This window comes from Hypanus sabinus, chromosome 10 (genome assembly GCF_030144855.1).
Source record: "Hypanus sabinus isolate sHypSab1 chromosome 10, sHypSab1.hap1, whole genome shotgun sequence".
NCBI classification, from domain to species: Eukaryota; Metazoa; Chordata; class Chondrichthyes; order Myliobatiformes; family Dasyatidae; genus Hypanus; species Hypanus sabinus.
In genome coordinates, this window is record NC_082715.1 from 101,276,803 (window position 1) to 101,303,504 (window position 26,702).

General features: G+C 41.2%; 1 long non-coding RNA gene across 1 annotated transcript; it reads right to left on the reverse strand.

Moving 5' to 3' along the window:
• Positions 1–622: 622 nt before the first annotated feature.
• On the reverse strand, positions 623–26,702 carry LOC132400890 (uncharacterized). The gene is made up of 6 exons (XR_009514424.1): positions 26,653–26,702; positions 25,847–25,896; positions 24,729–24,840; positions 15,539–15,712; positions 6,356–6,493; positions 623–1,071 (listed from the first exon to the last, which is right to left on the reverse strand). It is a non-coding gene; the product is annotated as an uncharacterized LOC132400890 (long non-coding RNA).

Here is a 26,702-nt window from a genome sequence, read left to right on the forward strand (position 1 = left end):
GGAAAACGAATGGGACTGACAATGACTAAAACATTAATATAACCTGATGTCTGACCTGGTACTCAAGCAAGGAGGTAGCAGGAGAGTTTTATGTTAGAGGCCTACAGTTATAATAGCAGGCTGATAAGTTACTTGTGTCCAGGGTGAGATCAAAAATTCACTGACCTATGGTGTACTGTTATTAGATTTTGCTTCAATTTATGTGAATGAACATAAAGATTATGAAGCCATCATTATTCAAGTGTATATTAGGAAATGCTTTGAAGAGTGAGTGTGTGTGTGTGTGTGTGTGTGTGTGTGTGTGTGTGTGTGTGTGTGAGTGTGTGTACTTATACAAGGTAAAGATAAAGTGGCAGTTTTTTTGAGGTGTGGAAGTCTTTGGAACTCCCTTTCTCAAAGAATGATGGAATCAGAGTCTGAATACTATTAAGGAAAAGATGAATAGCCACTGGGAAAAGTAAGTGGGGTGGACTGGTAAATGTCAGATGAGAATATGGAACTGAGGTTACAATCGGATTAGCGCATACCAAATTTGAGGGGCTGAGTGGCCTACTCCAGCTCCTGATTCGCTCCTTTGCATAAATCCAAAGCAACACGTTTTTAGAATCCAGCCACCCACAACAATATTTTTATTTAATTAATTACTTTTGAATTTACACCGTCCATAAGAGAGAGGCATCAACAATTATTCAGTGAAACATTGGTCCTTTGAGAGTTTCGTTTTAAAATTATATAGCACATTGCTGAAGGTAAAGAAGCATCATGTTGAAGCAGCAGTGTACTTGAAAATGCTTCCTGCTTTCCCCCATCTTCTTCCAGCCTTACATCCAAGGTCAAAGTTTACATTGAATTCAGGGAGGGGAATGATGTGAATTGATGCAGTAGTTCAGACCTGGATGGAAGGTATGAAATTTCCATTTGCTGCCACACATATAATCTTTGCAAAATAACTGCCAGGAAGGCAGGGTTTTGCAAGAGAGACATTCAAAATCAAAATGATTGTACTTTGCAAGACATATTCGTGAAACTTGTCTCAGAGAAGACTCCCTGGAGGACTGAATGATTTCTTGCCTTAAAAGCAAAAGAACAAAACATTGGTGGTTTGACGTGAACTGCTTGTCATGATTAACTCATAGTATAAACAATGGCACTTGGAGTTTCCTTCACAGAACCGGGAAGGCAAATTGCAGTCTGTGTTATTTGATCCATTTGGCAAAAATCTTTTGAAATCATTACTAATACAATGTGGATTCTGTTTCTGGATTTATTATCATTTGTTTTGTACCTAGAAAGAGAGGGAGACAGCCATCTAGCTAAAACTCTCCAGGGTGCAATTTTTGACAATAATATATTGTATCAATAAAATTAGGTTGCATCTTTTAAATGAATAGTTAATAATAATGGCTTTCAACCACTGGAATTTCACATCCTTCTACACTTTAATATCTGTAGTAATCCTTGACGCTCCATCAATGTCGTGCATTAAAAAGTACAAAGCTACACAAAATCACAGCACAGTGAGCTGTCATCATTGTGATATTACATTTTAAATCCACGTCAGAGAAGATGATTTGCTCACATTTAAACAATTTTCCCTTATTGAATGGTAGACCAAGTTTTGCTAGCTAAGCAACCTATTCCAGCACCTTATTTCATATTTTACTTGTCTTAATTCACATAAATATATCAGGACTGTCATTTAACCTTTACTGTAAATTCTACTTTCATACCCTGGAATCGCAAGTTTTGCTTTGTCAGGCATTCAACCCTCATAGGGTCCTTGATGCCCTCCATAGTTCCTTACAGTAGCATGGTCAGAGAGTGAAAAGCTCGGCTGACTGAGCCAGTTTTCAACCATCTCATCTAGAGCTCACCTAATCTCCAAGTTGGCAGCAGCGTTGAACCCCTCTGCCCCTCGGCGTTGATACACCTTCTGTCGTATGGATTAGTGTCGCCTATTCCATACATCAACCATTGAGCCATTTCAATACCATGTCTTGGAGACGCAATAGTCAGAGCATCATAGAGTCAAAGAGCATGATAGCACAGAAATGTGCCCTTTGACCCCTCTAGTCTGTGCAAAAATGTTATACTTCCTTTTAGTCCCATTGACCTGCACCTGGACCATTGCCTACCATCTCTCTCTCTCCCTCTCTCTCTCTCTCTCTCTCTCCCTCTCCCTCTCTCTCCCTTCTTCTCCCTCTCCCCTCCCTCTCCCTCTCTCTCCCTCTCTCGCTGTCCCTCTCTCTCCCTTCCTCTCCCTCTCTCCCCCCTCCCTCCCTCCCTCTCTCTCTCCCCTCCCTCTCTCTCTCTCCATCTCTCTCTCTCTCTCTCTCTCTCTCTCTCTCTCTCTCTCTCTCTCTCTCTCTCTGTCTAGGTTTTAGGCACATATACAGTGTATAGCTCAGTTGCCTAAGACTTTTGTACGGTATTGGAGTAGGCTTTAGAATTGCACTGGACTGCTGCTGCATATGAGAGTGATGACAAATCTGATTCTGATTTGGTCTCTATTGTGGACTGAGAGTGGGAAGGAGGCAGGGAGAGGGGAGGGAGCAAGAATCAGCAAAGAGATGTTCTGTAATGATCAATAAACCAATTTTATGGAATCAGATGCCCTTGCCTGCTGTTTCAGGGCTGGGCATGTCTGCATCCATGGCACTCCTTCCCTGGCATCTGTCCCACAGCCCTCTTGCAGTGCTCCACCTTTATAATTCCCAACATCCTTACCTCCTGTAAGATTTACGAGCTCACAATCCACTCTATGTTGACAAATACAGACTATGCAAAAGACTTAGTCACCCTAGCTTTATGTACGTGCCTAAGACTTTTGCACAGTACTGTTGTACAGCACAGGAACAGGTCCTTAAATTAAATTAGTAATCAAATGGCCAACTAAACTAGCCCCTTCTATCTACACAATGTCCTTATCTTTCTATTTACCTCACTGTGCTTATCTAAATGTCTCTTAAAAGTCCTTATGTATCTCCCTCTCCCAACAGCCCAGGCAGTGTCTCCCTCGCCCACCAGCCCAGACAGTGTCTCCCTCTGCCAGCAGCCCAGACAGTCCATTCCAGCCATCTACCACACTCTGTGTATAAAACCTGCCCCTCATATCTCCTTTGAACCCACCCTCTCTTACCTTAAATGTATGCCCTCTGGTATTAGACATTTCAACCCTGGGAAAAAGATACTGTCCATGTGTTCTATCTATGCCTCTCATAAATCTTTATCAGATCTCCCCTCAGCCTCCACTGCTCAGGAGAAAACAACCCAAGTTTGCCCATTTTATCAGATTCAAGATTCTGCCACCACTTCTGTTTCCTTCCTGCTTCTATTGCTGTCTCACCCTCCCCACTCCCAATCTGGCTCTATTTGAGCAACACACACAAAATGCTGGAGGAACTCAGCAGGCCAGGCAGGCCCTTCATCAGAAGGCTCCATTTGCCCCTTTGCTATGTCTCCCTGTCTGTCTATGCTGGTCACAGACCAGTTTCTATCTTCCAGCTTCACCTCCCTTGTTTCACTATCTGTGTCCACATATTCATCATCCGCTTCCTCACCTAGTTCCCCATATAGAACATAGAAAGCTACAGCACCATACAGGCCCTTCAGCCCACAATGTTGTGCCAACCATGTAACCTACTCTAGAAGCTGCCTAGAATTTCCCTAGTGCACAGCCCTCTATTTTCCTAAGCTCAATGTACCTATCTAAAAGTCTCTTAAAAGACTCCATTGTATCCTCTTCAACCACCATCGCTTGCCGTGCATTCCACACACACACTACTCTCCATGTGTAGAACTTACCCCTAACATCCCCCCTGTACCTACTTCCAAGCTCCTTAAAACTATGCCCCCTCATGTTAGCTATTTCAGCCCTGGGAAAAAGCCTCTGGCTCTCCACACAATCAATGCTTCTCAACAGTTATACACCTCTATCTAATCAACTCCAAGGAGAAAAGGCCAAGTTCACTCAACCTATAATGCACGCTCTCCAATTCAGGCCACATCCTTGTAAATCTCCTCCGCTCTCTTTCTATAGTACCTGATGCACCATCAATAACTCACTCTGAGACGTAAAGGTGAGATATCGGCTTTTATTGACTGGAAGAAGGAACAAGCAGTGAGTGACCACCATGCTACATCCTGGAGACAGAGAGGCTGGGCTCAGGCCTCAATCGCCTTTATACAGGGGTCTGTGGGAGGAGCCACAGGAGCATTCAGCAGGGGGCGTGTCCAGACAGGAAAATGTAGTTCACCACAGTACCTACATCTTTCCTGTAGTGAGGTGACCAGAACTGAACAAGTGGGGTCTGACCAAGGTCTTGTATAGCTGTAACATTACCTCACAGCTCTTGAATTCAATCCCACGGTTCACGAATGCCAATACACCATATGCCTTCTTAACAACACTGTCAACCTGCATCCTATCAATGTCCTGCTGAAACATTTGGCAATCCTCCACACTATCCACAACACCCCCAACTTTTATGTCATCAGCAAATTTACTAACCTACCCTACTACTTCCTCATTCAGGTCATTTATAAAAATCACAACGAGGAGGGGTCCCAGAACAGCTCCCTGCAGAACACCACTGGTCACTGCCCTCCATCCAGAATACAAACCATCTACAACCACCCTTTACCTTCTAAGAGCAAGCCAATTCTGGATCCGCAAAGCAAGGTCTCCTTGGAATCCTATGCCCCATTACTTTCTGAATGAGTCTTGCATGAGGTACCTTATCAAATGCCCTGCTGAAATCCATCCACTACATCCACTGCTCTACCTTCATTAATCTGTTTTGCTACATCCTCAAATAATTCAATCATGCTCCTCAGGCATAACCTGCCCTTGACAAAGCCATGCTGACTATCCCTAATCAGATAATGTCTCTCCAAATGCTCAAAATCCTACCTCTCAGGATCTTCTCCAACAATTTGCCCACTACCAGAGTAAGACACTTGGCCAATAATTCCCTGGGTTATCTCTACTCCCTTTCTTGAACAAGGGAACATTTGCAACCTTCCAATCCTCTAGTACTTCACCCGTCCCTATTGATGATGCAAAGATCATTGCCCAAGGCTCAGCAATCTCCTCCCTTGCCTGCCGCAGTAGGCTGGGGTATATCTCATTCGGTCCCAGCGACTTATCTAAATTGATACCTTTCAACAGCTCCACCACATCCTCTTTCTTGATGTCTATGCATTCAAGTATTTCAGTCCGCTGTAAGAGATCCCTACAATAGCCACGGTCCTTTTCACTGGTGAATACTGAAGTGGAGGTATTCACTAAGTACCTCCGTTCCCTTCTCAGGCTCCATGCACATGTTTCCACTCTCGCTCCTGATTGGTCATATTCTCACACAGCTCATCCTCTTTCTTTTCACATACTTGTAGAATGCCTTGGGATTTTCCTTAATCCTACTCACCAAGGCCTTCCCATGGCCTCTTCTAGCTCTCCTAATTTTATTCTTGAGCTCCTTCCTGGCACCCTTGTAATTTTCTAGAGCTCTAACAGTACCTAGTTTCTTGACCCCATCATAAGCTTTTCTTTTCTTCTTAACTAGAATTTTTACATCCTTTGTACACTATAATTCTTTTACCCACCCATCCTTTCCCTGCCTCAATGGAACATACCTATGCAGAACGCCATGCAAATGTTCCCTGAACATTTGCTACATTTCTGCTGTGCATTTCCCTGAGAACATCTGCTCCCAATTTATGTTCTCAAGTTCTTGGCATCATGTTTCCCCCTACCCCAATTAAATGCTTTCCCAAATTGTCTGCTCCTATCCCTCTCAAGCACTACGGTAAAGGATACAGAGTTGTGGTCACTAACTCCAAAATGCTCTCCCACCGAGAGATCTGACACCTGACCAGGTTCATTTCCCAATAATAGATCAAGTACAGCCTCTCCTCTTGTAGGCTTACCTACATATTGTGTCAGGAAACCTTCCTGAACACATCTAACAAACTCCACCCCTTGCCAGTCAAAATTAGGAAAGTTAAAATCACCCACCACAACAACCCTATTATTTTTGCTCCATTCCAGAATCTGCCTCCCTATCTGCTCATCAATTTGTCTGTTGTTATTGGAGCGGTCTATAAAAACACCCAGTAGAGTTACTGCCCCTTCCTGTTTCTGACTTCCATCCACACTGACTCAGTAATCCCCCCATGCCTTCTTTCTTTCCTACAGCCATGATACAATCCCTGATTAGTAATGCCACTCCCCCACCTCCTTTGCCTCCCTCTCCCTCCTTTTTGAAACATCTAAAGCCCGGCACACTCAGCAGCCATTCCATTCCCTGCGACACAAATCACCTGTCAACCACACCCCCCACCTCCGCCGCCTCACCCTCTCATCTCTTTATTCGGGCTACAACTTCAATCCTGATGCGAGGACTTGACCGGAAATGTCAATTGTCCCTCTTCCTCCGTAGCTTTTATCCTGTTCTGTCTGAGCATGAAATAGCAATATGGGTGGAGCACGAAGCTGAAAATAGTTCAAAAAAGATGAGTTGCCCACATTAGTGAAGGTCTAATTAACCACGTATTTATATTCATGAAGAATCAGATGATATCATGAGCATATTAAAACAAGAGCAAAATAAACTTAGATTATATCTTTATAATATGCATTGAATCAATTTTAAAATCAAAGCAAATCTTTCAACTTCTCCTTAGTTTTTAATCATCACAAGATCACTTTCAGAGTTTCATATTATACCATAAAACAGAAAGCGGGACAGTGTGGTTTTTTATTCCAATAAATATAATCTCCTTATAAGTGAAGTGCCGTTTTTCCACCTCTTAATAATTCTTGCAATGCCTGAGAGTGATTTCTTTCTGCTTTGTGAATAATATTATTTGGTGGGGTAAAAGCTCATCTCCCAGTGCAGGGAATTACATGCATGAGAGCAACAATTGCAAATTGTATTCTGCTTCTGAAATTCTGTTACATTGAAATTACTTGAACAGAATTTCAGAAGCAGTGGACAATGAGGATCCACTATTATACTGGCCCCAAGGAGGACAACTTCTACCCTGATGGGTAGCTCTGTTGGATTACAGTCTATAATCGTTATTTTCCTCATAGTTTAACTTTCCTGCACTTGCTTGTATTTTTATATTATCATCTATACACGAAATGGCTCAGTGAAGTTTCCAGTAATTACTTTACAGTTGCTTCTTTTTTTTTCTAGAAACTTCTTAGCTTTCAGTGGCAGGTGTCATGGCTTTTGAATCTGGCTAAATAGGTCAGTGATTATCACTAAAATATTCATTATTTCTAGTCTGGGTATGAGACGACCAAGACTGCTTTCTCCTTTGTCTTTTCATTATTCTCTCAGCTCTCACTTTGTTCATTTTCTGCCCTTGTAGCAGTTAATGAAACAGTCATAAGCAAAAAGTTGTATGAATCACTCGTGACTTCCAAAGAACTTTTGGTTCACAAAAGTATCAGGATCCATCAGTTGAGCAGTAAAAACACTGATAACTATAGAACTGTGATCCTCACGTCAGTGGTAGAGGAGATACTGGAAAAAATTCTGAAAGACAGCATTAATAATCACTTGTAAAGACAGGGATTGATCAGAGACAGCCAACATGGCTTTTTCAAGGGTAGATCTTGTTTAACCCAGTTGATTGATTAAAAAGGTAATCAAAGGTTTCAATGAGGGCAGGATAGTAGATATGACTTACATTGACATTAGTAAGGTGTTTGGCAGGCTCCCTCATGTGAAACTAGTTCAAAACATCAGGGATCATAAGATCCAGGGCAGGTTAATGAACTAGATCTAAAATCGGCTTGGTAATTGGAGATAGAAGGTAATTTTGTTTTTGTGTTAGGTGCCTGTAATGAGTGGAACCCGACAGCACTGGAGACTGGACCCTTGGTGTTTGTAATTATGCATGAATGGCTTGGATGCGGATGTGGGAGATAAAATACTGTAAGCAAGTTTTCAGATGATGCAAGGATTAATGGATAGCATGGAAGGTAGAATTAGGGTCCAGATCAATGTTTTGGGAAAATGGATTGAAAATGGCAGATGGAGTTTAATCCAGATAAATATTGGGAGCATTAATGATGTAGGGCATAATTGTGAATAGTATGGTCTTAAGGACTATTGAAAAACAGAGGGACCATGAATATAATCAAATACTATGTCCATAGTATCATAGTTCCTTGGAGGTGGTAATGCAGAGAGACTTGAGTCCTGATGAAGGGTCTCGGCCCAAAATGCCGATTGTTTACTCTTTTCCATAGATGCTGCCTGGCCTGCTGAGTTCCTCCAACATTTTGTGTGTAATGCAGGTAGACAATTTGTTAGGAAGACATATAGAACACTGACCTGCATTATTTGGAACAACAAATACAGAAGTAGGAGTTCATGCACCAACTTCATAAAACCTTGGTCAGACCTTAGCTGAAGTATCTCATGCAGCTGTAGGTACCAGGGTAAAGGGAGATGGTGCAAAGGAGATTCATCATAGTGTTGCCTTGGATGGTGCAGTTCAGTTATGGTGAGAGATAGAAGGCTTCTCTACCTGGAGTGCAGAAGGCTAAAAAACAAATTGGTTTAGATATATAAAGTTATGGGTGATTTCAATGATTTAATAATTCTATGCTAATTAGTGAATGAACATATTTCTGCCTTCCAAACACAAACAACCAATTGCTTGCAATTTATTGCAAAAGGAAGGACGACATGATTAATTTTGTTCTGGATATCTGTCATATACACCAACCTAGAATCTGATCATGAACATCAATGGAACAATAAGCATAACAATGTAGCCATTCCACCAATTTACTGATGTGTTCCGTGTTCCTGTAGATCTCATTAGAAGATGTTCGAGCATAAAATTGATTCAAATAATCTTAACCAATTGAGACAACAAAAGGGGAGAAAAAAAGAAACTCAAATTATACAGTTCTTACTTAAGTAATGATATTAAACCATTTCCACTTCCAATTTAACCAACCGGTCAAAGTCGGCTGAGGAAACTTCCCAAGAACCAAAACAGTCTGCCCAAATAAACAAACAATACATTACAGTCTCAGTGAGGATAGTATTTTAATAGTATTCCAGGAAACTAGTTTTTAAAAAGCTATAACAAAGCATTTCTTATCTATTGTATTCCAAAATATGATAGTAACTTAGAGAACTTCAATTGCCTAGAAATTTGATAGAATGGTGGTTTGTCTTTAAGACCTATTCAATTGAAATTTGATGATTTTGGATGAAAATTGGAAGAACATGGCCAGATTGTGAGAATCATGTTGTATGCATGAAGTGACCCAAGACTTTGAGTCATGGTACCTACTAGCTCATGTTAGAAATTAGATACAAAGGAGTTACATCAAAGGAAGATTGACGTCAATTTCCAACTGTAGAATGTAATGACATTACTAAACGATATATCAGTGCTGCTGGCTGAGGTTCTATACTGAACATCTATCTTTTGGTTTAATGCTATTTGCAAATATTATTGTGCCCATGTTGAGCTCAAATTAATGGAATATGCTAGACCACTACAGGGTCAAGCAAATATTACAGAAACTAATTGTTTCCAAAATAGAACTGTGTAGTGTGATATGAATTTTAAATTTTAAGAATAATAGAAATCATTATGATTTTATAATTTCTACCCGGGCACCAAAATAGTTCTGGCATAAATCTATTTAAGCCATAACTGACACAAGTGCTCAGTTAAATATATAGTAGCAACATAATAAGATTTTTTTTATTACAAATTGATGCTCCGTCAATCTAAGATCTCATCTGGTGGTCGGACTTGTTCAATAGCCCAGTATTATTTCCTGAAGATGTATTAAATATATAAACCATAAGAGGGAACCAAAGTTCAGAAGGGAATCTACAGATGTGCACATGCACCTACTGTCCTTGTTCCTCTTGGTGAGTGCAGCAGTTTTGATAGGTGAGTGGCTATCTGTGAGTAGTGAGTGGACTCTGTGGGCTGCTCCGAAACCATGATGGACTAGTGGTAGAAGTTTGGAGATGTTCAGTAGTTTGCAAGAACAGAAGAGTGGAAGGCTTTTATTTTTTGAGTCAGAGATATAATAAGACAATAAGATATAGGAACAGAATTAGGCCATTTGGCCCATTGAGTCTGCTCTACCATTTCACCATAGCTGATCCATTTTTCCTCTCAGGTCCAATCTTCTGCCTTCCCCCTTCGTATTCCTTCATGCCCAGATTGATCAAGAATCTATCAACCTCTACATACACAAATATACATAAATGCTTGTCCTCCACAGCTGCCTGTAGTAATGAATTCCACAGGCTCACCACTGTCTTGCTAAAGAAGTAATGGTAGTTTTAAAAACTATGTGTACATGTGTGCATTGGGATGGTGATGGATGGATGCAGAGTAGGAAGGCAAGAGGAAGCATTCATACTGGTTAGCTTGCAGCCGGTAGAGATCACTAGTGGTCAAGAATAATGGGTTTCATGAGGATGCTGAGCTCCGAAATGGTAAGTGAGGAGAGAGGAAACAAATCAATTTGGAAGGTTCTATTCAATTTGGATGTGGAGAGGATGTTTCCTTTTGTGGGCAATTCTGGGACTACAGGCAACAGCCTCAAAATAGAAGGACGTCCCTTTAGAACAGAGAGATGGGCAACTTCTTTAAGGGTGGTGAATCTGTGGAATCCATTGCCACTGACAGCTGTGGAGCCTTAGTTAGTAAGTATATTTAAAGCAGAGGTTGATGGGTTCTTGATTAGTAAGGGCATCGAATGTTATGGAGAGAAGGCGGGAGAATGGCGTTCAGGGGGATAATCAATCAGCTATGATAGAACAGCAGAGCAGACTCGAAGTGCTGAATGGCCTAATTCTGCTTCTATCTCTTACAGTTTTTTTAGTTAGCTTTGCCATTGATTTTAGAGTGAGACCAGAGACTATCAGAAGCAACAAAGTTGTAATCACCATCTGAACCAACATGATGTCATTTTTATATTGCTTAATGTAAGAAGTACAAAATAGGAAAATATTAAATAAGCAATTGGTGCCTTAGGTCCAGGATCAAGTGTGTTTAATTAGTATTTATCTCTAGAGCCATTAATATTAAATGCACAGTTACAGTGAATCTATCCAAAATTATTCATTTTCCTCAAAAGTAACCCATGGGACATGCCAAACTTTTCATTTGAATTTCCTTCAAAAATCACTACAAGTACTTCTCTGAGATAAGATACAAGTTCCCCAAAGACAGTATCAGAACCTTATTTGACAAAACTGCCACCATGCTTTCGGAATAGCAAAATATGCAAGAACAAATCTTGATATATCTTACTTAATTAAATCAGACTGCCTGTTGAAGACAAAATAGACTTCAGAATCTCTTTAAGTGCTTTAAATAACAAAATTATGAAGTTTCTGATGGGAAAAATATATAGAAGGTAAAGATATTGGAAATATTTAGGAGACCTAAATAAATAATAAGTGGCACACACAAAATACTGGTGAAACACAGCAGGCCAGGCAGCATCTATAGGGAGAAGTGATGTCGACATTCTGGGCCGAGACCCTTCATCAGGACATAATAGGTGATCTTGTTGAAATATACAATACTCTAGGAGGGTAGATGCAGGGATGATGCCTGGAACTGCCATCATGGTCTTAAGGTAAGGGCAATCACTACTTCAATAAATCAGAGTTATACAGCTCTGAAACAGGCCTTTTGGTCCAACTGGTCCATACTGAACAAGATGCCCCTTCCAGCTAGTCCTATTTGCTAGCGTTTGAACCATAGCCTTCAAAACCTGTCCAATCCAGGCAATTGTCCAACTGTCTTTTAGAAGTTGTTATTGCACCTTTCTCAACCACTTCCTCTGACATCTCATCCCACATAGATACCTCTGTTTGTGTAAAAAAGTTGCTCTTCTATTTCCTATTATTCTTTCTCCACTCACCTTAAACCTATGTCCTCTAGATCTTGATTCCCGAAAAGGGCTGGGCACATTCGGCCTACCCATGTCGCTCATGATTTTGTACAGCTCTATATGCTATTCCCTCAGTCTCCTTCATTCCATGGTATAAAGTCATAGCTTGTCCAGCCTCTCGCTATAACTCAGTCCATCAAGTCCTGAGAGCATCCTCAAAAGCCTTTTCTACACTCTTTCCAGTTTAAAGATAATTTTCCTACAGTGCAGTGACCAAAACTGAACACAATACTCCAAGTGCAGTCCCACTGGTGTCCTGTACAAACACACCATAACCTCCCAACTGTTATACTCAGTACTCTAACTTGTCAAGGCCAGCATGTGAAAATCCTTCTTGACCAGCCTGTCTGCCTGTGATTTCACTTTCAGGGAACCATGTACCTGTAAGTGAATGTCCCCCTGTTTTACAACATCCCCAGGGACTGAAAAGTCCTACCTAGATTTCACTTTCCCAACTGAAACCTGCATTTATCTGAATTAAATTCCACTTGCCGTTCCTTGGCCGTCTCACTCAGCTGAGCAAGGTCTCCCTGTCATTATTGATTGCCTTCTTCATTCTTCATTATACCAACTACTTTAGTATCATCTACAAACTTACGAACCATATCTTGTACACTCTTTTCCAAATAGGTGATCAATCACTGAGGTGGTAAATCTTTGGATATTCTTTGGCCTGGGGGGCCCGCGGAGCCTCAGCCACAGCATCAATTCAAGACAGAGATGAAACTATTTAAAAGACTTAAGGGGTAAAATGACAATGCAGGAAAATAGAACCTAGGGCTGCCCAGTGGTGCACTCTGCAGAGCCTCTGCACCATGGCATCACAGATGCTGACATGTGATGGAGCCCAAGTGGATTTTGCATGTTATCCCTGTACCACGTGGCTACTCTCTGGGTTCTCCGATGTCCTCCCACATTTCCGAGATGTGTGGATTAGAAGCATCAGGGAGTACAATGGGGTTATGGTGGGAGGGGAGGAATGGGCAAATTCATGGGGAGAATAAAATGAGATTACTGTAGAATTAGTGTAAATAGATGCTTGATAGTCTGAAATTGATGGGCTGAATGGTCTTTTTCTGGACTGTGAAAGCATGTGAACCTACAAGATACAAAGAATTTATCACAAAATCAGTTTGAGAAAAATATTTTGACACCTGTGACTACACAGAGTAAAAGGTGTTGGAAGGACTACAGGCCCTTAGGAATTTAGGCACTGCCTGATTGTATTTTGAAAACCTCACCAGTTTGTTGCTAAGGTACGAGTTGCTATAGCAGCTGTAAGTTAATGGTTATACAAAGCATTGTCAAGAGGTTCAAATTCTCATGAAAGGCATAGACTTTAAAAAATGATATTCCTATTAAAAATAACTTTTTACTGAGAGTGATTCTATTATATTAGCCACACTCTTACTATTTGTCAAGAAACCAGTTGAACTCCTCACTAAACCTTACAGTTAAATTTTTTTAAACATGTTGCAAGCACTTATGAAGCACAGATGAATTATAGGGAAGCACAAAGGGTAAATTACGATTAATTGCCCTGTAAATCAACAACGTGATGTTATAATGGAGAGAAAAGAGACGTCCTTCATTGTGTTAGTCATGAAATCTTAGATATTACTTAACAACTAATCATTAAAACAAAAGAAATCTTATCATTAAAGTGAAGATGGGTTCATATGAATAAGCTTGTCATCCTAAATATAGTAAATTCAGATACTTAGCACTTCTCTTTAGTTAATGTTATCTGCGAACAAATGTTTTGCAGCAATGTCTTGTTGATGGTACAAGTGCAGGAAAAGGGAGGAACCCAGAGTCTTCAGAAAATCTTTAAGAACTATGGTGGGAGTACCTTCATACTGCAACATAACCTTGGTGAAAGGTCAAGTCCTAGTAGATCCAGACAACTTCTCGATCTGAAGTGCAGACACCCAGCATCTCCAATTTCAAATATATTTAATAGTTATCTATAGGGAGTCCACCACCATCTCCTGACATCCCAGTCTAGAAAACTAGTTACAGTAAGAAACAGTCTACCCAACAATCTCTCTCTTATCACTAGTAGATGAGTTTAGTCATCAGCTACACAGTAATTCAAATTACTTTTGTATAAGTGAAAAGTTTAAAAAAAGACTTGGGCACTAGAAACTGGTTAGGACCTTATTCCTTGGAACATAGGAGATATGATAGAGGTATACAAAATTATGAGGGCATAGATTGGGTAATTCAAGCATGTTTTTTCTGCTGATGTTGGGTGGGACTACAACTAGAGGTCATGGGTTAAGGGTGAAAGGTGAATTATTTAAGGGGAAAATGAGGGGAGATTTCTTCACTCAGAGGGTCATGAGAGCGTGGAATGAGCTGCCAGCACAAGTGGTGCATCTGAGTTCAATTTCAATGTTTAAGAGAATTTTGAATAGGTACATACATTGATAGTGGGGTATGGAGGGCTATAGTCCCAGTGCAGGTAAATGGGAGTAGGCAGTTGAAATGGTTCAGCACTTACTAGATGGGCCAAAGGGTCTGTTTCTGTGCTGTTCTTCTCTATGACTCTAAATCTGAAAGAGAAACACTTTTTTGAACTACACTGCAGTTTAGGCTGTATCTATAGAGAGAGATCCAGTCTCTGCAACTGGATCCTCAGCTTCCTAACTGGAAAACCACAATCTATGCAGATTGGTGATAATATCTCCTCCTCACTGACGATCAGCATTGGTGCACCTCAGGGATGTGTGCTTAGCCCACTGCTCTACTACCTCTATACCCATGACTGTGTAACTAGGTGTGGCTCAAATCTCATCCATGAATTTGCTGGTACAACTATTGTTGGTAGAATCTCAGATGGAGATGAGAGGGTGTACAGGAGCAAGATATACCAGCTAGTTGAGTGGTGTTGCAGCAACAACCCTGTACTCAATACCGGTAATATGAAAGAGTTGGTAGGGGACTTCAGGAAAAGTAAGATGAGGGAACATGAATCAGAAGTGGACAGAGTGAGACAGGTGATATTCGTGTTGAGGGTCTTCATCAGAATTAGGAAATAAAATATGTCTGTGACACAAGAGACTACAGATGCTGGAACATGGAGCCACAAACAAACTGCTGGAAGATTGTATACAAAATGCAGGAGGAACTCAACAAATCAGGCAGCACCTATAGTGGCTGATAAACAGCCAGCATCATAGGTCTCAATGGGTTGTGTAGCATCTATGGGAAACTCAGGGTTTTGACTCCAAATGTCAACATTTCTTTTCCTCCTACTAATGCTGCTAGATCTGCTCAGTTCTTCCGGCAGATTGTTTGTTGTTTCAGATATGTTTGAAGTTGAAGGGTTGGTAAAGAGAACAAAAAGGGTGTTGTTATAGGGTGGATGACACTAATGGTGGAGGAGCCAGCTGAAAGAATGGCTTTTTAATTGCAACTGATCTTTTGGGAGGAGGAGGAGCGGAAGATGAATGAGAATAGAGAGAGCAAACATAAAACACTCAAACTATGAGAAGCAGAACACAGCAGTTGCTGTAAAAGTGAAATAAAAGAGAATGCTGGAAATTCTCAGGAGGAAATACTCACCACTGAGCACACCTACACAGAGCATTGTCGCTGGAAAGCAGCGTTCTTTAATGGGGACCCACGCCAATCAGGTCATGCTCTCATCTCGCTGCTACTGTCAGGAAGGAGGTATGGCAGCCTCAGGATTCACACCACCAGGTTCAGGAACAGTTATTACCCCTCAACCAACAGGCTCTTGAAACAAAAGGGATAACATCACTGAAATGTTCCCTCAACCTATGGACTCACTTTCAAGGACTCTTCATCTCACATTCTCAATACTGATTGCTTATATATTTATTGTTGTTGTTATTATTATTATTGTTTCTTTTTGTGTTTACACTGTTAGTTGACTTTTGCACACTGGTTGTATGTCCATTTCATTGGTTCTATTATGGTTATTGGATTTATTGTGTATGCCCTCAAGAAAATAAACCTTATGACATATATGTACTTTGACAATAAAGTTATTTTGAACTTTGAACTTTGAGGTCAGGCAGTTTCTGCAGTGAGAGAAAGGTAGAATTGACATTGCAGGTTGATGACTCTTCATCAAATGCCTGCTCTGGGGGAAGCTAAAACACTTCATTTTCTGGGATTGCTGAGTGCTGAGAGCTGTAACATATCTGTTTGGAAGATGAAATGCAGTAGCTTGAGCTTATGTCCCCCTTTGTTCTTACAATATCATGGTCCGTCTCTGGCTCTTTAACTTTGCAAGCCACCTCTTTTCAGTTCTCAAGGATGACCCTGAGCTCCTGATTGCCTTTCACTTTAATTCTCCACCCAATTTCCATCTCAGTCTTTTCCAAAGGAGCCCAGCATAAGTTAAAGAAAACTTATCTTCCAACTGGCAATGGCAGATGCAAAAAAAAAACCCACCAGAACTTGCAGTATCTGCAATCCCTTGTATTTCTGGCATATCCTGATTTAAAATCATTAATCTATAATGTTAACACCATCTGTCTCTCTCCTCAGCTGCTGCTTGGCTCATTGAGTTTTTACTGCATTCACTTTTTAATTCAGATTTTCAAAAACTACTGTGTTTTTTTGTAATCTACAGTTTATGCAGTTTTGTCTCTTCCTCTTTTCGTGTCCCTCTTCTTCCTGCTATGCTGCAGGTCCTCCATCTCTGACAGTGTTCAGGGCTTCCTTCATTGTGTCAGTAGCTTGGTTTACACTACTGTCAGTCATGCAAGTTTCGGCTGGAAGCTCAGATATACCATCACATGCAGATGTAGAAGGATTCTTCATTGCTGCTTTCATAACAATTTTGTTTACCAGTCAGGGTTGTTAGGCCTGAACCTGAAGGACTGATGGACCACTCTTAGTCTGGCCTCTACCCTTTGACATGTTTGGCATGAGTGACCTACCAAAAGCAAAAGCATAAAGCCCTGACTCCATCCAACATAGCTCTCCTGGTCATTGAGGCACGCAATCCTCCAAACCCTACAGCAAGGTTGTGGTCCTCTTGGAGACTCTCTTCCTATATACACCTGCTTCTATTTACAAACTCCCCAGACAAACAGTGATGGGGAGTAAGTTTTCACTACCCTCTCTCAGCTGACACTGTCACCTTTTCTGTCATTTGCCCTCTCTGGTCTCCACGTTATCCCTTTCCTATTCTCTGCAAATTAAAGTATGACTAAAGAAATAAAATAACATATTAGGAGCAGGAATGGCCTTCAAGACTGCTCTACTGTTCAATAAGATAATGGAATTATGGATAATTATTCACCTAGAGTCAGAGAGATTTACAAAATGGAAATTGCCTTTCAGTGAATCATCCACCATGCATCTACACCAGGTAAAGCCAATTTTAAACCACATCATGCAGATGAAAGAAGTCATGCACCATCTGTGGAAAGGGAAACTAGGTTAACATTTCAGCTTGAAGATGCTTTGTTAGAAGATATAGAAAGGTAACCAGAGGGAGACCGGATCTCATAATAGCAGCCAACCCACCTCCCCCACCCAGTGACTGACATCAAAAAGTCAGCTCTCTCCTCTGGGGTTAAACAGAATGGAAAGTGCAGTGTGTAGGGCTGTCAAAACTCCAGTTTAGCAGTCAAGATAGCATCAGATGATCTCATATTTATACAAAACTGCCATTTTAATTTTCAAACGTTATTTCAGTACCAGATTTATCCTGACCCATTGTGAAGTGCAGATACACGTAAGAAATAAAACAAGTCCAGTATTTACAGCTCATAAACTATATTGTTAATCCAATATTTTGACAGACAAAGAGTACTTCAGTTCAAATCTGTCAGTTTTTCATTTCCTTTTGATTTTACAGCCTCTAACCTGTTCTTATCGCCCCTGAAGTCTTACTCAGTGGTAACTTCCAGACTATTGAGAAATGTCAATGGTGAGGGTATGAGAAATTCCATTCAGTTCAGGACAATCAATCACCTACAGTACAGCAAAAGTTGCTGTTATTGCAAAAGAACTGATCATTGAGACTCTCAGTTCCTGATATCGTGCTCACATTTGCTTGCTCTTGATGGACAAGGACATCTGAAAGGTTTCCCTGCCTGCTCTCTCCACAGATGCTGACTGACTTAGTGTTTGCTGCACTTCCATGCTGTGTACGTCTGACTATTTCTACTGGATGTCTTCTTCATGGCCCCACTGCCCAGAGTGCTTTGAAGTTCAAGAGATAAAAGCATGATTTGCATTGAAATACACAGCTGCATAAGGAACATCGACAGGTCTCTCTCCCTACACAGAGAAGCACTTGCCAGACACAAGCAGAGTCAGCTACAAAGTTTAGATTGCCTGGACTGCAGCTTCTTTGTTAAACAGGGTGATGTTTGATGCATGCACATTTGCTAACACACACCTCACTGAACATGACTGTTTGCAGCAACTGGAAGAGATTGCAGTGTGCAGCTGGTGGGGAGGGCATGAGCGATGGGCCATGCAGGCAAATGCTTGTTATCCCAGACAGCAGATGCAACTCTTTCACTCTGGAGTGGTCCTTGGTCCCAGCTCTGCCTAGGCCACCTGAGAAGTTGAAGGCTGACAGCTATGTGACAATGTTTATCCGTGACTGACTCAGTACCCAAGGCTGTGGTCTGGAACACTGTTATGTGAAATCAGACTCACAGGTTTGGTGAGTGGGGACAGAAGACACCCACTACTGGTAAGTACATTAACTATTTGTTTTCAGGACAAGACAGACACTGAACCCTTCTGGTTACACACAGTTACAAATACTTATTTAAAGTGTGCTCAGGCCCTTTCCCACTGCAGCAAACTTCCACTGGTCCAGCGGCATTGGTCACGATGTAGTCCGCCATTGAGATCTCGAAGCAAAAAAAGAGAGCGGATGCTCTCAGCGTGCTACTTTTATATTCTGCCAGCACTGTGACACCATCAGCTGGCACCTTGGAGCCAAGCCCCAGGCAGTGGAAGGGATGAAACACTCCTTAAACAGGCCAATCACTAGCTAGCACAGGAGAACGGTTTTCGATGAACTAGTAAGATTGACTTTTAACTCAACAAAGCCAGACCCAGTAAATGTGCAAAGCGAGTCAGGTTTCAGTAAGAAACATTGAGCATTTCACCATTTTACAAATGTTTCTGTCCTTTAAGCCACTCTCTCAGTATCAAGACTTAATGGTAATCTGCTACCTTTGGCAAACTGACAAGCCTTCACCACCTTCAGGGAACGGCCAATGGTACAAGTTGTCAGGTGAGAAGTGGAGGAAGAGGAAAGAGAGGAGGACAGAGTGCAGAGCGATTGAAGGTATTGGCATTGGCATGGATGTTTGGTTTATTCATGTCATGTGTACTGAGATACAGTGAAAAGCTTGTCTTGCATTCTGCTCCTACAGATCAGATCATTACACAGTCCACTGAGGTAGAACAAGGTAAAGCAAGAACAATGCAGATTAAAGAGTAACAGCTGCAGGGAAAGTGCAGTGCAGGAAAGGGATAGAGGGTAGCACAACGCCTGGGCGTTGTGTGGTCAGACAACAGCAGTGACTTCAATTGCATCAGCCTGTTCACCAGATGTCCAGTTCCCCTCATTTATATCACCGTCCATCGCATCAATATCTTTCTAACTACAGAGACATTTTTAAAAAGGCAGAAAACACATACACAGATCCAGTTCTATACATTCAATCATGACAATATGCATATAAGATAAATTCATCCTCTCTCACAGTCCCTGCCTGACCTAGTGCTCCACAGAGTTGCGTCCTCTGCAGCTGCAGAATGGACACTACAAGACTGCTGAGGTTTGATTGAGAAGACAGCAGATGGTCTTGAAGGGCAACCATTAGCCACTCCTGGCCTAGTTTCAGAATGCCTTCTTAGCCTGGGGCTGGCAGGGTGACAAGCAACAGCAAGGCACTGGCAATGTGGGAGCAGGAACGCTGTCGTTGTAGGAAAGGACAGCAGGCTTGTGATTCATGAGTCACCGACACTCACCCCCCTGATAGTGTCTCAGCAATCTGACTGACTCTTGGAGAACACAGTGGAGGATTTCTGTGGCATCCAGGAAGCCCCTTTGAAGAGAAGCATCCACAACTTCTGTTGCAACAGACTGAGCTGCCCCCACAGTACTCCAACCATTGGCAGAAGCTGCCTGTGCTATGGTGTGAATGATGAAATCGACCTACGTGACAGCAGCATGAGAAGTAACAGGAATGGGCCATTCAAGCTGTCCCATCATTCAGTAGGATCATGGCTGATCTTTTACTTCTGTACCATTTTCCTGCACTATCCCAAGCACCCTTCATTCCCTTATGGAGGCTTTATGGAATGACGACTGTTGGTATTGAAAAGAATGTTCATGCTCTGCACAAAGCCCTTTGCCCATCTGGTGCCAGACTCATCTATGCCCCTTAACTTTATGTGCAGGCTATAAAATTCCAGAAGCATTTAATTAAATACTCCTCTCAGCACTTCTCTGTGGCCCAGTTGATCAGCTCTTTTGCTTACTGACTAGTGGCAAACTTTGCACCTATTGTATTGGTACTTGAGAGGATTGTTTAATTTTGGAGAGGGAGAAAGTAAATTACTAACCCTAATCCTAACCCTGACTAATTTACCAATTTAGTAACCCTAATCCTTACTAATTTACTAACCATAATCCTAACCTTTACTAATTTATTAACCCTAATCCTAACCTTTACTAATTTTCTAACTCTAATCCTAAGTAAATAACTGAATCAATATAGCAATGGCTCAGTATCAAACAAAGACTTTTCTTAAATTGCTTCTTTCAGTGTCTAGTCACACAAGTAAATCACTACTCACTCTGCCGTGATTAACTCCAGAGGATTAATGGGAGGGCAAAGAAGAACCCAGCAATCAAACTGAGATGAGCAAAAATAACTGCAGACAAGATGATGAAATACTTTGCCAATCACTGTGGTTCCAGGTCATTAAGACCACGGATTTGGTATGCAAGTTGCTGAGGAATGGAATAGCAATCAATGTATGTTTGCACTGAAATTCCAGGGCTCTTCTTCAATTACTGTACCATTGAAGGTCAAGTGAAATGTCATGGACTGTAGGGTTTGTCTGGTCCTGGAAGGAATTCTGTGCCTGAATGAATTATAATGCCTTTGCTGAGAGAATGTTTGGTGGGTTAAGGCAGATTCCCTAGTTCTATACATTTCTCATTCTGACCAGGGGTTAGTAACAAGTTTTGTTTTGGGTGAGTAAACCAGTTGTCCTTCTACTTTACAGGGTTTAGGTTAAATCGGTAGGGGTATATAATTTCAACACATTGTTCCTTCTAAAGGGCAGAATTAAATATACAGTACAATAAAGTTCATAAAATGACTTCTTTGAGAATTAAGTGATGCTGGGCTAACAGGTTTTGCTGATTATTGACTTTATTCCGATTATTAAGCCTATATATTTTAAATTCACCTTTTTCGTAGATGTTAGCAGATTAGTAAATTTTCCCATGACCTGAATGACTTTAAAGGAAGAGAATGAAAAATAAGACCCAATGCATTTAACTGAAGCATAGGAATAATGCCCAGGTGTGTTTAAAGAGAGTGTGGGAATAGGCCCTAGTCTGTTTAAAGGGAGTGTGGGATGAGCTCCAGTGTGTTTAAAGAGACTGTGCATCAGGGCACCATGAGTTTAAAAGAATGAGGCTCGAGTGAGTTCAAATATTGAAACATTAGGATTTCTAAACACATTATCAAAGTTTTAGAGTAACAGGACTGAACTTACTGCCCAGAAATCAAAACATTGTCACCAGATTTACCTACACTATGAATATTATATCCAGTTTTCAACACCAGTGTACAAGGAAGACAATCAGATATAGAAGCAGTGAGAAGTACTGATCCCAATGTTAGGCTTTCAAAAAATGAGGAGATACTAGAGATACTTGTACATACTGCTTGGAAAAGGATTTTCTGATCTTATGAGAATATGCATGGTAATGAATGGTTATTATTATTAGATTGAGAATTTAAAAAGATATCTACAGTTCAATTGTTATGGGCACTGATATCAGGAAATCATTCTTCACACAAGTAGTAGTCAACATTACAGAAGAATTTCAGGATAAAGTAACAAATATGAAAGACTGAATGTCCTAAGGTACAATGTAAATAATTTCTGAAGAGATAAATTAGTATGGGTAGAATTTTTATCTGAATCCATTAATTATTAGTGACCACAACTCCCTTAGCTTCAGCATTGCTATGGAAAGGGATAAAATCAGATGAAATGGTAAAGTGCTTAATTGGGGAAGGGCTAACTTTGAAGGGATGAGGCAGGAACTAGCGAGAGTAAACTGGAAACAGATGTTCAAAGGGGAAAGCACAGAAGTAATGTGGGAAAAGTTTAGGGACCACTTGAGCTGGGTTCAGGATAGGTTTGTCCCACTGAGGCAAGGAAAAAATGGTAGAAAAGGGAACCGTGGCTGACGAAACATGTGAGGCAACTCGTCAAGAGGAAAAAGGAAGCATATGTTAGATTTAAGAAGCAGGAAGTAGGAGGGGCTTATGAGAAATATAGGGTAGCCAGGAAGGAGCTAAAGAAAGAACTTAGGAGAGCTCGAAGAGGGCATAAGAAGGCCTTGGCATGTAGGATTAAGGAGAACCCCAAGGCGTTCTATGCGCACATGAAGAATAGGAGGATGACGAGAACGAAGGTGGGACCACTAAAGGATAAAGAGGGCAACATGTGCCTGGAGGTGGAGGAGGTTGGGGAGGTCCTAAATGAATACTTTGCTTCAGTATGCACAAGTGAAAAGGATCTTGATCAGGATAAGGTCGAAGTAGAGTGGGACTGTGTGCTGGACAATGTGGAGATTAAGGAAGAAGAAGTGCTGGATCTTCTTAAAAACCTTAAGATTGATAAATCCCCAGGGCCGGATATGATACACACCAGATTGTTGTGGGAATTGAGAGAAGAGATCGCAGGAGCATTAGCCATGATCTTTGAATCCTCTTTGACTGCAGGGGAAGTACCGGAGGACTGGAGAATGGCAAATGTAGTTCCCTTGTTTAAAAAAGGCAATAGGGAGTGATGCATCATCAATAACTCTCCGAGACGTGAGGCGAGATATAGGCTTTTATTGGCTGGAAGAAAAAACAAGCAGCAATTGACCACCACACTGCATCCTGGAGACTGAGGCCGGGGTGGTGTCCCCAATCGCCTTTATACCGGGGTCCATGGGAGGAGCCACAGGAGCAGTCAGCAGGGGGGGCATGTCCAGACAGATATATGTAGTTCACCACAGGGAGAAACCTGGGAACTACAGACCGGTGAGTCTTACGTCAGTGGTATGCAAACTACTGGAGAGGATTCTTAAGGATAGGATTTATGAGCATTTGGAGAAGTACAGTCTACTCATGAATAGTCAACATGGCTTTGTGAAGGGAAAATCGTGCCTCACGAGCCTGATTGAGTTTTTTGAAGAGGTAACAAAAGAAATTGATGAAGGTAGACCAGTGGATAGGGTCTACATGGACTTTAACAAAACATTTGACAAGGTCCCTCATGAGAGACTCATCCAGAAAGTCATGAGGCATGGGATAAGTGGAACCTTGGCTGTTTGAATAAAAAATTGGCTTAAAGGAAGAAAGCAGAGGGTAGTTGTGGAAGGAAAATATTCTGCCTGGAGTTCGGTGACTAGTGGAGTGCCGCAGGGATCTTTCCTGGGACCCCTGCTATTTGTGATTTTTATAAATGATTTTTATAATTTTTATCTGGATGTAGTGGTGGAAGGATGGGTGAGTAAGTTTGCGGACGACACGAAGATTGGAGGAGTTGTGGATGGAGCTATAGGTGGTCGAAGGTTACAAGAGGATATAGACAGGCTGCAGAGTTGGGCAGAAAAATGGCAGATGGAGTTCAATCCGGACAAGTATGAGGTGATGCATTTTGGAAGGTCAAACCAGAAGACTGAGTACAGGATTAATGGTCAGTTAATTAAGAGTGTGGATGAACAAAGGGACCTTGGGGTTCAAATCCATACATCCCTCAAGGTCGCTGCACAGGTTGATAGGGTAGTTAAGAAGGCTTATGGGATGCTAGGCTTCATTAACAGGGGGATTGAGTTCAAGAGTAGAGAGGTCATGTTGCAACTCTACAAATCTCTGGTGAGACTGCACTTAGAGTATTGTGTTCAATTCTGGTCACCTCATTATAGGAAGGATGTGGAAGCTATGGAGCGGGTGCAGAGGAGATTTACCAGGATGTTGCCTGGAATGGAGAACAAGTCGTATGAAGCAAGGTTAGCAGAGCTGGGACTTTTCTCTTTGGAGCGTAGAAGAATGAGAGGGGACTTGATAGAGGTCTACAAGATTATGAGAGGCATAAATAGGGTGGATAGTCAGTACCTGTTTCTCAGGGCACAAATAGCAAACACCAGAGGGCATATGTACAAAATTAAGGGAGGTAAGTTTAAGGAAGACATCAGGGGTAAGTTTTTTACACAGAGGGTTGTGAGTGCTTGAAATGACTTGCCAGGGATGGTGGTGGAGGCTAAAACATTAGGGGTATTTAAGAGCCTCTTGGACAGGCACATGGATGAAAGAAAAATGGAGGATTATGGGGTAGTGTGGGTTTAGTACATTTTTTAAGGATTATATGGGTCAGCACAACATGGAGGGCTGAAGGGCCAGTACCGTGCTGTAGTGTTCTATGGTTCTATCATGCAATCTTATGAAATAAGTACAAATTAAACTGACTTCAATATATATTCACACAAAGTTGACCTCACTGATTTATTTTCAAGCTCAGTAGGGTGGACTGGATGTCTGGCAACAGTCCAGTCCAGTGGTGGTACAGGTAGTCCTACTGACGGACCTGAGACAACGTAGAGGTCAAATATCCTGTGAAAGAAAGAGGATAAATGAATTCTAGAAACACATAAACAAAGTCAATCCAACTTGGCAATTGAAAGAAGTTTGGTCTAGATGTTTTTAGTTTAAATTTATTTGTTTTGGGATCTGGGCGTCATTAACAAGGTCAACGTATACTGGCCATTCCTTATTGCTCCTGAGAAAGTGGTGGTGAACTGCCTTCTTGAATAGCTGCAGTTCTTCTGGTAGGATTACAGTGCTGGAGGGCAGGGAGTTCCCAGATTAAGACATCAAATTGATCAAGGACTTGCATTTCAAAATCAACATCTTTAAGCTTCTTCACTTGTGGAGTCTGATTCAGTGCTCTACAGGATAATGGTCTATATTACTGTGTCAAAATCTTAGACACTTATATATAAAGCTAGAGTGCACAATACTGTGGTAATTTTGTGTCTTGCACTGTACTGCTGCTGCACATAAAAAACAAGTTTCTTTACTGGGGACAGGGAAAGTGGAATTATGGTTGGGAAAAGGGGAAGGGAGAGGGGAGGCAGCAGGAAGCACCAAAGAAACATTCTGTAAAGATCAATAAACCAACTGTTAGGAATCAAAAGACCTTGCCCGGTGTGTCAGGACTGGGTGTGTCTGCACCCATACCACACCTGCCTCTGGCACTCCTTCTCTACCACCTGTCCCACACCCCTCCCATGGCATTCCACACTCAACATTCCCAATACCCTTTGCTCCCATCAGATTTACAAACTCACTCTCCGATCCACGTTGACAAATACAATTCCATGCAAAAGTCTTCATCCCTCTAGCTATATATACATACTTACGAGTTTTGCATAGGACAATGAAAGAAACAAAGTGGGCGTGGGAGGGAAGTTTATGAAATTCATAGGAACAATGCTGTCATGTCACTTTTAACCAAGTTAAAGGCAGATATTCACAAAGAAACGAAATCATTCTTGCTGACAATTTTCTAATTCCAACACTGCCAGTCAGCAAAGCAAGGTTGGACTGCCAAACATACCTCTCCATGTTCCAGTTAACTGCTGCCTTCTCCCCAGTACTGTCACAATCCTAGATAGAAAGAGAACTTCATTATTTATGTTATGATTAAACTAATTTTACTTATGCATAGCACTTCATTGCCTGTTCAGATATGTCTGAGCTCCCAAATAATCAAATCAGCCTTGTAATTGCATGCAAAGGTCCACTAAGATGCATATGATGTCAATTAATGTCAATCAAAATATAATGAGAATTCATGATAACAGCCTTCAATCTGGCCTTCCCTGAAAAGTAGAACATTCAGAATTAGCCAAGCTGACTATTTGAAAGGCTGTGTAATGTGAAGTGAACTTCCCATGGTTAATCATTCCCTTTGTATATATGTGGCTTGACAAACTGTGCAGCCTCGTGTTTAAAATAACAATTCATTTACATAGCAAAAAATATCCCAAGGCACTTCACAGGAACATCAATAAGCAAACCTTAATAATGAAGCCCATAACAACATATTAGCCCAGATGAAAAATATAGGTCAAAAAGGAAGGTTTTTAAGAATATATTGAAGTCAGAATCAGATTCAGAATCAGGTATAATATCAGCTGCATATGTCACAAAATTTGTTAAATGTGTGCAATACATGATAAATATAGAAAAAAGAATTACTATATACATATGAAATAGTTAAATTAAAATAAGTAGTGCAAAAACAGAAATAAAAAAAGTACTGAGGTAGTGTTCATGGGTTCAATGTCCATTTTGAAATCGGATGGCAAAGGGGAAGAAACACTGCCAGTCAGCAAAGCAAGGCGAGAGTGCCAAACATACCTCTCCATGTTCCACTGAGCTGCTGACTTCTCCCCAGTACTGTCAGAATT